The sequence below is a fragment of the Myodes glareolus genome, chromosome 14, assembly GCF_982192425.1.
Source record: "Myodes glareolus chromosome 14, mMyoGla1.1, whole genome shotgun sequence".
Taxonomy (NCBI): Eukaryota; Metazoa; Chordata; class Mammalia; order Rodentia; family Cricetidae; genus Myodes; species Myodes glareolus.
Window position 1 is genome coordinate 73168800 of NC_142039.1, and position 12433 is coordinate 73181232.

The 12433-nt window shown below is 45.9% G+C and overlaps 1 protein-coding gene across 1 annotated transcript in view; it reads right to left on the reverse strand.

The window, feature by feature from the left end:
• Spock1 (SPARC (osteonectin), cwcv and kazal like domains proteoglycan 1) overlaps positions 1 to 12433 on the reverse strand; it is a 481800-nt gene that overhangs the window by 221032 nt on the left and 248335 nt on the right. The window lies entirely within an intron of this gene.

A 12433-nucleotide genomic window follows, 5' to 3' on the forward strand; every position in this document is an offset into this window, starting at 1 on the left:
AGATGGGATGTGCTCAGGGGGATGGATGTGATTCTAACTGGGCATTGAGACGGTCTACAAACACCAAGAAGACCCTGATGCAGGAGGAGAATGGCCAGTCGGTGCAGCAAGTCAAGTTGGTCTTGGGCAAAGACTGCATGCTGTCTTTGATTGTCACCCCACCGTGGAGACCTTAGCTCTCACAGTCTGTAACCAAATCCCAATTTCACCATCTGCTAGCTGGGCCTTGAACTCTAGTTATCCTCTCAGATCTCAACTGATGACCCTCAATGACAAATCTGCACAAGAACCTCAATCTACACAACTGGAATGTTTTTCGGTGACCCAGTGCTAAGCATAGGGCAAGCATGCACTGAGTGTCAATTGTGACTCATTTGCTGAGACATTCCAGCATGAACCATTTGCTTCTGATAAAGGGTGCTTCTCCAAGGATCACATGATATAGTATTAAAATAAATAAGTATGAATGAGAGTAGAGAGTAATGGCAATCAAAACTCTACCAACTCTACCAACAGGCAGGATTTTGTTATAAAGCCATCTCTGAGAAAAGTTTTTAACAGAAGGTACCAACTGTCTTTTGGGATAAATATAAGTACCAATAGAAAGAATAAGGGATAAAAGCATGCCAAAATGAGAGGAAGGTATCAGGAACCTGGAAAAAGTGGCCTGGAATGGCAAGGTCATTCATCCTGGGGCATGGGGACCGGTGTAAAGCAGATGTACTAACAAAAAAGGCTCCAGGTAGGGCTTCAGAAGCCTGAGGACAGGCAGATGAGTGGAAGAAAAGGAGACCACTCTGGGGTGGACTACTGGAAATCTTCTACAGGGAGCATCAGAAGTAGAAAGAGTTCAGACACCAGAAACAGAAAATGTCACAGAGGCCCATGGGAAGCCACGAAGAATCAAGACAAACCAACAAAAAAGACAAAACTTAGTGGACTCAAGAATTTCTTTCTGGTACTGGTGGCTCTACCCAAACATAATGAATAAATAAATAAACACGCTTCTGGTGACTGCAGAGTAATACTTAGCTTCCATCTAGACAGGACCAACGGCGGGGGTGGGGGGAGTCAGCTAGTGAGTGCCACCATGCTGGAGTCCTGTTAGTCTTTGCATTCACAGGTACCAGGCAGCTGCAGTAGTGGCAAAAAGGACAGAGGCCCAGAAAATGCTAGAGTCTTACAGCAGGTCCTGCTTTGCTTCCACTTCACCTAACTCCATTGGACAGATCCTGGGCCACCAGTGCCAATGCCCATCTACACAGCAGGGGTAATGTGGGATTTTCCTCTGTATGCTGTGATTTCCACCAATGAATAAAGACTGTTTTGGACCTATATCAGGGCAGAACTTAGTATCTAGTCAGAAAAAATAAGCTGAAGGCTGGGAGGAAGAAAGGCGGAGTCAGAGAGATGCCATGGAGCTGCCACCAGAGTCAGACCTTCTGAAACTTTAGCTGGTAAGCCACAGCCACATGGTGATACATAGATTAATAGAAATGGGTCAAATTCAGATGTAAGAATTAGCCAGTAAGAAGCTAGAGCTAATGGGCCAAACAGTTTAATTAGTACAGTTTCTGTGTGATTATTTCAGATCTAAACTAGTCGGGCAGCCAGGAACTAACAAGCAGCTCGCTCCTTCTACAAACTGGCACCCAATGTGGGGCACGAACCCATGACCCTGAGATTAAGAGTCTCATGCTCTACAAGGACACAAGGACATCTTCCAGCTTAGGTAGTCTATGCATCAAAAGATGGGATTTCCTTCTCAGAGATGTATTGCAACTATCTCTACTGTTCTGACATCTGTACCCATAATGTCAGCCAATCCCAATGTGGTTTGGAACCAAGAATCACCTTGCAAAATCAGCCCATTACACTTCTTGTATTAGAAACAGTGGCCTGATTGATGTAGGTGGGTTATCTGTCTATGTGTTGCTTTCATTGGTTAATAAAGAAACTACCTTGGCTTTTGATTGGACAGCAGCTTAGAAAGGCGGAGTAGACAGAACAGGATGCTGGGAGAAAGAAGCAGAGTCAGTCAGACGCCATGCTTCTCCTGCCCAAGATGGACGTGGGTTAGAATCCTCCCGGTAAGCTATGACCTTGTGGTGATAAACAGATTATTAGATATGGGTTAGTCAAGATGTGAGAGTTAGCCAGTAAGAGGCTGGAGATAATGGGCCAGGCAGTGTTTAAAAGTATACAGTTTCCGTGCAATTGTTTCAGGTGTAAACTAGCCCGGGAGCCAGGATCCAGCCTATCGCTCCTTTTGCAACACCCGATTGTATTTTTATTCACTGTCTGCTATGCTAAGTACTTCAAATGTCTTCCTCCATCACTTAACAATCTCATTCTCCCACTTGATAAGGAAATAAAACCCATGGAGATTCAATAACTTATTCAACTCCCAACCTGAATGGATGGTTCCAACTCTACTCCTCTCCCCTGTCGTGTTCTACTTTACCTGAGAAACCTAAAAGTAGGTGAGAAGGAGAGGCAGCTCTGACATTACCCAGGTCAACTATGCACTCACTCTTTCTGTATCTGCAGCAGACACAGCTAATCTATCGCAGAATCCTATGCACTCACTCTTTCTATATCTGCAACAGACATAGTTAATCCATCGTAGAATCCTCCCCCACTGTGATCAGAGATCTGTGTCTTAAGCAATCAGAGTTCAGGATAAAACCTGATCTTTTATATTCGCTTTTGCCTGGGGAGACTATCCCATCAGAAGGGATGTGATATGTTTAGCCCAGCATGCCAGTGACAATGAAACCTGGGCTCTTATTCTCTCGATTTCCAATCTTACAGGCTCATGGCAAGCTCTCCTTATGCAAAAGACGATACCTTTTCTAATTGACTCTGATAAATAGACTAAAGAGGGCTGCATTAAGTGCCAGGAAGAGGCTCTTCCAGATCCAGCCCTGACATATGGTTCTAGGATATTACCCGTCACCCAATTAATGGACCTCTATGAAACGGCTCTTCTGCTTTCTTCATAAAGAAATGAATAATTTGTAACGCTGAGAAATTAACTTTCTTTTTGTCAGGCTAACAAATATTTGAGCTGGGAATAACAGAAAACTCATGCATTAAACAAAAGAACAATAATGCCATTCATTTAATTCCTTCTGCAAGAGCTAGGTTTCTTTCAGCTTTGCAGGAGAACTGACAAGCTGTGCATCTCAGCTGCATCTGAAGGGTAAACCATCAGTCTCCTCTCTGAGACACAGCAGAAGCCAGCTCTTGGAACCAAGAATCATCCCTTACATGTGAAGCAGATGAAGTCAGGTGGTTCAAGGGCTTTCTGAGAAGGGACTCCTCATCCAACCAGCACACAAGGAAGACAGGGAGGTATAGTTCCCACCAAGGGCAGGACTGGTTCCCAGCTGTCAGAACTTGGGCAGACACAGACATGGAGCCAGGGAAGACAGCTTTGAAAGATAACGCTTACAGTTTGCATGTGTTCTGATGAGGCTCAGGCACTAGGAATATAATCCCCAGATTTATATGTTAATGACATGTGGAAATGGGACCTTTGCAGAGTAATTAGAATTGGATGACGGCACAAGGGCAGGGTCCCCAAAATGGCACCAGCAGCTTTAAAAGAAAATAAAAAAAAACCATTTTAGCATGCTTGTTCTTCTCTGTCTAGAGAGGCAGCACATGCCTGCCATCCCAGAGTTTGGGAGGTGAAGGCAGGAGGCTTTTGAATTTGCAACCAGCCTAGGCTCCTTAGAGGAAACACTGTCTCAGAGATAAAACAAAACAAACAACAAAACCATGTTCTTCCCACCAAATGTCAATGCTATGCTGTTCCTGGCTGCCTAATGTGTGCACCAAGTGTCTCTACTCTTTATAAACTACTCAACCACACAAAGTTTGATAAAGCAACAGAAGACGGACTAAGAACCAAAACACAAGCAGGCAGGACCCAACATGCACTGAGTTGAGGGCTCTCCGAGTCCTCCATGTTCACACGTCCTGGTTGGGATCTCGGGTGCATCGCAGGCAGCTGGTTCCGTCCTCAGGGTTCTGCCCAGGGACTGACCTGGAATCTCTCCACAGTGATGACAGACACATTTGTGCCCAGGAAACGCAACAGTCTCTCTATCGACCTGTCCAGTGGCCTATTTACATGAGCACACTGGGATCTTTGCGTAAGCAGGAATAACAGTGGTAAGATGATAAAAACCGCTCAGCTCAAGTCATTTGCAGAGTAGCAAGTAAGCAGAATCCTGGCAGTGGGGTCTCGAAGGTCCTTTTATTTCATATTAACTCTTAGTTATATGAGGTGAAGCTGATTAGGGGCACAGGACTAGAAAAAGCAAGAACACCCGAAGCCTTGCAGGGCCTGCCCCAGGGAAAGCCATGCATCTCTTTCCAGGATGGGCCTAATGAGCCAAGGGTTGGAATTTGTGCAAATATGTTTCTTTCTAAAAGAGGAACTCATTATTCCAGGAGTTGCATTTCTGAATTCATGAAGGCAAAATTACACCAATTAAGAATCATGCCTTTTCTTCTCTAAATGAATAGAAGCTCAAAATACTGCCAAACAAAATCTCAGGTCGAATTCCTTGAGAAAGTTTACCTCATAGCCAGACAAACAGATGTGCAAACACAGGAACTGGCAGAGAGCCTCTGCCCAATGTTCCGCAACCCACAGTAACCAACATTTCCCCTTCTACTCATTCATCCATTGCCCTGCCTGCTCATTCATTCATTCACTCATTCATTTAAAGAATGAGACCCTTGATGACTAAATAGCAAGCTCCGATCTTGGCTGCCAATGAGCTTCTAACCTAGATTATTAAATCCGGGGTGGCTTTATTTCAAGAGACATGGCAGGTGTGTGAGGCCCTAGACTTATCATTTAGAGTTGCTTTGCCTTTCAAGGGACAACAGATCCTGAACCTTCATGGCATCACATAGGTCAAGAGATTCCTGCTCTAGTGTCCAAGCCCCAGGTAACATACCCACTATCTCACCTATTTTAACGAAACATTCTAGACAGTGAGCCTAGAGTATCTAAATAGTCCTTGCTCCCTCCAGGGGGCTACTACTGCTCCCAACTCTGAAGAGTGGTACTTCAGGGCTAGAACCAATGCTTTGGGGAAGAAAATGGAAAGTTTGGAAACGGAGCCTTTCAGAGTGAAATGAATCAACTCCAAAGTCAGAATCTGATAGTTTGCACGTAATCTGGCCCCCATAAGCTCATAGAGAATGGCGCTGTTAGGAGGTGTGGGCTTGTTGGAGGAAGTGTGTCACTGTAGGGGTGGGCTTTGGGGTCTCTTTTACTCAAGCTTCCCTCAGTGTGACTTTCAGATTATTTCCTGTTGCTTGCAAGATGTAGAACTCTAAGCTACTTCTCCAGCACTGCGTCTGCCAGCACACTGCCACTCTCTCTGCCATGGGGATAATGGACTGAACCTCTGAACTGTAAGTGATCCACCACAATGAACTGCTTCCCTTTATAAGAGCTGCTGTGGTCATGGTGTCTCTTCACAGCCATAGAAACCCTAAGACAATATCCTACCCACAACTCCTCATTTTTCAAATGCACGATGTTGGTTGGTCCTGTGTCAGGAACAAACGTCCTTCCCATCTCCATCTGAGTGCTTGGAACTGATGACTCAGAGCTTCCCAGCCTGACAGTCCCACACACGTGTTCTCATTCTATGTGTGTCTCTGCTGAAAGCACCATCATTTGCCATGTACCACCAGGAGGTAGGCACCTTGCTGGGAATCAATCTAGATGGTTTAACTGCCAAAGAAACATGAGGCTGTCACAATTTTAATACTCCTTTGCAGGTGAGTCAAGTGACAGAGGGCGTAAGCTATGTGGCCAGCACCACGTAGGGCTGACATCTCATTTAGCTTCTGAACACGGTGAACTCTGTGGCTCCCTAGTGTTACTACAGAGTTGTACTCTGAAGATACTGGAAGCCAGGCCTGGGTCACAGTCACCAGTCTCCCCAGTGCCTGGATGAGGGACTGGAGCCTAGGAGACACTCAGTATATGGTTCCCATTCAGATGTGGGAGAGTGCTTGAAAGAATGAGCAAGGAGGTGACCTTTGCAGGCTCCATAAGCATCCCCCAGCCTCCCGATGTCTCAGATAGTTCTAGATTAGACAACAGTTACATTTATAAGAAACACCAGTGAACAAGCTCAACTATTTTATCAAGATGCTTGCCTTGAAATTTGCATTTTAAAATCATTTTTATAATTATTCTCTTAAAATGACTTAACTAACAAAAACACACCTGCTAAGACAAGTGGACTTTGCATTAAAAAAAAATGAGGAGCAAAAATCTAAATATCCACACGGAAATACAAAGAGAACAGCATTCAATGGTTTGAAGAGGAGCCACACGAATTTTCCTCTAAATAGCCCATTGCCTTGGAAAGTTCAAAGTTTAAATGTCTGATTTGGGCATCTTTAAAAATTATAGTTAAAAAAAACTTTTAAACTTGTGTCTATCCTAAAGCAAATATCTAGTCGATAAAGACACCATGTAGAACATAGAACATTGTGTTATTACAGCCCAGGTCAGTGCCCAGTGCTTACAAGAGTTCTGGCTGTACCAAATTCTCAACGTGACTTTCTCTCATGTGACTAAAAGAATTGCTACAAACTAGAATACGGAACATAGTTTCATCTTGTTTCAAGAAATGTGTCCAACAAAGAAAAAACAAAAACCCCAAAGCCTTGACACATTCAGTCCATAATAGAAACAACAGCAGATACCAATTTTTGTAACTTAAGTTTACCACAGCCATGAGGGCTGAACTATCAGAACCATTCATTATGATGTTTGCCAAGGCTGTAATTAAATTCATTTTCTTGGTATGAATATTCATATTTTCTTTAGTTGTTGGTATAGAAGTGAGCAGTGAACGTCAATCTTCTCTCTCCAAGAAATTAGCATCTGAAATGTTTCTATGGGGCAATTGCCTACCTATAATGAAGAATGAGAAGCAATCCTCTCTGAGAAGGTACACAACCAGTTTTCCTCATAAAGCACCAGAGAAGCAGCAGCGTCTGCTCCAGGCCTCAGGCACCAAGTGTGGGCAGTGGGCAACTCTAGTCAGATGGGCATCTTAATGACTATCCCTGTTCTTACTACATGGGACAGCACAAGGTCACTGGTTTCCTTGGTTCATCAAGTGCTTTAAGCTGCTGGTGTTTATCACGTCATCTCCATGGTTTGCTGGGAGGGGAGGCTGCACAGAGCCAATCCAGGGGCGCACAAGGGAGATACGGTCACCTGTTTGTTTGTTCCGGTGTCACTACAGAGAGCGCAGGGGAACACCGGGGTAATGTCCCCACATCGCTGATGTGGACACAGACCCTGTGGAGCTGATATAGACGTGCTGCCTGGGGCTCTTTCACCAGACTAATCTGTCTCAGTGCCACAACCTCTGTGGAGACAAAGGCCACACCCACCACTGACAGGAGCCTTTCAAAAATGTATATTTGGTTTTCTCTGTGTGTTAACACAGACCTAGTTAGAGGTTTAAATAAGACCCTCCGCTAAACCCTCACTGTGAAATAAATGAAAACACTGAGATTCTAAGACTAAGGTGCATGAAAAATATGGAAAATATAAACTTCTTTTTTTTTTCAAACATTATGAGGTCTCTGGAAACCGTTTCCCTCTGTCTCCCTAGTGCTGGGATTAAAGGTGTGTGCCCTCACACTTGCCACAACACATATGTGTGGGCATAGAAGGGTTCATTCAACATAAATCTGTTGAGTTCCTACAGTGTCTCCCCTAGGCACAGAAGGGCTAGAGGGTAAAATTCTCACAGGGGCAACACTGTCCCTCAAGGGTGTACAAATATGTTTAAGGTTTGTTTGTTTTACTTATGTGCATTACCCTGTGTATATATGTGCCCCACATGTGAGCAAGTGACCGTGGAGGCCAGAAGGGGGTACAGAATTCCCTGGAGCTGGAGTTGCAGTGGTTTTGAGCAACCTGACATGGTTGCTGGAACTGAACCAGGATCCTCTGCGAGAGCAGGTAATTCTGTTGGTGCATAGAGATGACAAACAAGAAGTAAATTGTGGAAGTTATTAAGCACCAGTGCTGCGGGAGGATGGGGGAATCTATATGAGAAGGAGATAAAAACAGGCCAGGAAAGGGTTAGGGCAGACACAGGAGCAGCAAGGTTCTCAATGACTATTCTGCCACTGCTTTTCCCCCGTCATGGCTGCTGTGACTTCCACATGAGAGAAGGAAGATTCTGATGGCAAACTGAGTAAGTAAAAACTAGAACCCAGGGTGGCCCTGCTCATAAGCAGCTATAAGACTCGTGTCCATATTCATGTCTGAGTCCACGGGTGGGGGATGTAAACCCTAAAACGGGCAACAAGCTACATTTTTATATGTTTTACGGGGATGCACTCCCCCAAGCACTGAAAACACAACAACAATTAAATACAATCTTTTCTATGCTTTCAGCATTTTCTCTATGTCCTTTAATTTCCCCCTTTCTTCACAATTCAGCACCCAGTTGGCTATTTAATTCCAAGATCCATGCATCTGAGACTGATGAGTTGCCATCTGGGGCAAACACAACAACGGCTCCCAATGTCTCCATTTTCGTGAGACTCAAGTTCAACGCCATTATTCTTATGTGATCACACATGTTTATGAAATGAGAAAGAAGGAGGCAAATGCTTGAGGAATAACTCAGCCAGAAAAGATTTGTATAAGCAATGGGGATTACCTTCTAGCTGGCAGACCAGAGCCTAGATACTTGAACATCTGAACAGCAAGATAAAATGAGTTATGAGAGGCCAAGCATGGGCTTTGACTCCTAATGTAAGGTTTAGGTAGAAGCTGAATGTGAGAAAGTTGGGACTCCTTAGGGTCTCATCCATAGGGTGGTAAGAGAAGCAGAAGTTGACTCCTGGAGTGGCTTTTCCCTGACTAATATTGCCATGGCGCTTCCAGCTCCCTGCAAATCCCCAGCATTGTTACAGATGCTAAACAAAGCTATTCTCCGGGGGAGCAGCTGATTATCTGAAAGCAAGAACAGCCTAGCTCAGCACTGCTCCTAGGCTGAGTTCAGCCTCCCTGCAGCTTTGCTACATCTTTTCTATAGGGAAATTAACAAGACGATCTCTTGGCTTAATGCATTATTGGAACTTGGCTACAAGCTAATTGGGAGAGAGAAATCTTAGGGAGTGTAAACCATGGCTTTATGGCTCCCATACAAATCTGAAAACCAGAAATAACACAACAGCCGCCCATAGAGGCAAGGTGGCACTTGCAGCTCCCACAGGTGGGCACAGATTCTTCTTGGAGTAACTGCCATGTTTTTAAGACACAGACTGTGAAGTTAGAGTCTAGAAGGAGGAAATAGCCAAATAGAAATCCTTGAATGAATCGTGTTAGCTGAGAAGGAACAACTGGTGTAGAATCAAAAGCCCAATTCATACTAGAGTCCCCAGACACTCACCTACTGCAGCTTTCAGAACCAACAAGAAACTTAAAAAAGCCTCCCCCATCAGTCTGGAAGCATTGTGCTGAAATATAGACACTCTCTGCTAAGATACAAGAGAATCACACAGACAGGACCTCAGCAAGCCTTCTCAGCCTCTGTCCAAGTTCCCCTCATCTCGAAAATAAGCTCAGATAGCTGCTATTGTCTGTTTAATGGCATGAGGAAACTCCATGGAGATGCGGGAAGTAACAGACCCTGGTCCCTCAGGCAGGCTATGCCGCAGACCTAGGAAGACTCCGTTCCCCATAGTTCAGGGCATCAGGTTGGTGGCCTCCATCACTGGTCTAGGCCCTGCCCAGTTTTACAGGCGCAGTACTATATTTCAAGTGTTATGTGGCTACCTTTACTGGCTCACTTCACTTCCTTGGTCCACATCTGTGCTCCTTACGTTGCTCTTGGAGAGAAGATTAATCACTGCATATCAAGAGCCCAGAAGCCTCTCATACTTAGTAACTGCTGAAAATTGAAGCCCACCAACAAGCCGGCCCAAGTGCCACACAGGAAACCCAGGTGCTGCACGAGCGAACACACCCAGAAGATCCAGGAGTAGGGTACTGCAGCAGCTTCGTGGCGGGGCCAAGGTCCTGCCCCAGCTTGGGTTCCATTTAGGAAATGTTGCCACTGAAAACTGTTTACTCTGGGAGCCAAATGAGAAGTCCAAAATGCCTCACAATGTAACTGGGACACAAAATGCTTCACAATGTAACTGGGACACAAAATATCCTGCAAGCTGCCAATCACCACCATCTACATAATTCTTAGGTACCGACATGTGTTAAGAATCTCCAGGCAGTGCTAGGGCCTTACACAGTGTTCTCTAGAAACACAGCCCTGTACCGCTCCGCTGCTACAATGTGCGGCCACACTCAAAAAACGACCTTTAGCTCTCCCCCAGCTCACAGGCTAGAGCATGACCTTGAACCTCGAACACTTCGCTGACCCAATGCCACAGCTCAACAGGGATACCAGAGCAGAGCTGGAGCCTGTTTGACCCAGGACCATCGCCGTCGCTGGGCCGCATGCCACCTGCTCCATTATCAGCAGCTTCTCCACGTTGTTAACAGGTTTGCGGGGCTCTTCTCTGGGAGACTGATGAGCGCAGTTCATGCTAATTCTTGCTGGCGTTGGGAAGCCTCTATTTTCCCCACGTCAAAGAGAAAAGGATGGCAGACATTTCCAAAGGAAATGTCATTGCTTCTTCATAATATCATCCAGAGGCTGCCAGAATTAAACTACTGACCAGATTCATCTGCTTAACCAAACACACTGCAGCTGGATCTTCCTGCCCTGGGGGCGCAAGTGTCATGCTGTCAAGGCATCTGCTTTTAGGCTCAGTAAAGTGTCACGTACACAGACTGGGTCTTTAATGTCACCTCCTGTATGAGCTTTACCCTTGCCACGCCCCTCCCCCAGTCTCCCAGACTTTGGAGTTAGATCCAAAGGCTTTAACGAGATTTAGGGGCCCCATATGATCAGATTCCCCTGTTGGCACAGCTTCTCCTTCAAGCTCATCCTCTCTCACTAGGCTTCTCCATCAGGGCTCAAGACTTCAGCCCCGGGACCCTCGCATAGGTTGGTGCCCCTGTCTGGAGAGTAGCCCTTCCTGCCAATGCTCTGTACCAGGTGCCACTTTATACCTCACGACTGCGGGCCCCAGCAGCGGCCTCATGTCTCACCTCTCTAAGGTCTTATTGCCAGTCATCATTTGCTTCCAGACCGTAGAAGATTTCTGAGGCTAAGAACCCTATCTAGCGAAGCCTTGACTCAGTATTCATGGCGACAGGCTCTCAACAAATAATTTCCACAAAACAAATGGGTAGCTGACCCTCAGCAGCTGCCTTCCCTCTGCAGAGCCTCTCACCTCCATCTCCCCACCAGATGAGGAACTTGGAGTAGGAGTTTTAACAAGGTTGGTGATCAGAGGCCACAATGACGAGCTCTGGGCAGCTGTAAGAGATGAAGGCCAGGGTACACAGTGCGTCAGGAGACTCTTCCAAACCCGGGGCCTCCCGGAAACTATCTGTAAATCTACTGTCGTGCTGTAGATGTTCAGGGATGCTGAGAAATCCTGATTTAACTGATTTTATGTCCTGATTCAAGGTGAGATTTTATTTTGAAGGAAAAGGGGGTGGTGCTGCATATACCACCACAAGAGCAAGGAAGTTGGAAGCCATAGGTATTTTATAGCAGCTCAGTTCCCTCAGTTTCCTCCTCTGGCCTTCCCTCTTAAGGGAAAACCCTGGAGACAGAAAAAGTCAGAAAGTGTCACAGGCTCTCTAAGCCTGCTGATTTTCTGTCTCTGGTAACATCAGGAAAAGTCACTAGGAATTCTTGGGAATTTGGCATTTGGGACCCAATTCACAGTGAGGACTGAGGACTACAGAGGCACCTGGCAAGCAACCTTCTCCTCTGGGAAAGGCAATGAGCCTGTACACAAAGCGGCACATGGACAGTGAGGGAAGCTGGCTGGGAACCTGCGCCCAAGACTCTGAAGGTGGCGAGGGTCTGCCTTAGACCCTCAGCTCTGAGTACAGATGAAGAAGCACCGGCACTGGACTCTCGAGGACAGAACAGCAGATGGGAGACCAGCCCTCCACAGTACCGGCAACGGTAGCAGGTATGGGCTACCAGCTCCAGCCTTGCAGACTCTCCCTGCCTCTGGATCCTTCTGTCTTCCCCCTTGGAGCTTGTTGTGAGATTCACAAACCTACAGGTAGGACATCAAATCTGTAACCTGGGCATTTTCCCATCTACAGCCCGTCAGACGAAGCATGGAGTCTATTTCCTGACAAAGCTGAGACCAAGCCCTGTGACGGGCCAATTAAGCCCTGTTTCTCCTCTTTCTTTCTCTTCACTGATTGACATGAGTTGATGTGGGCATCCCTGAAGGACAAAACAAGATTTTGGACTTAACA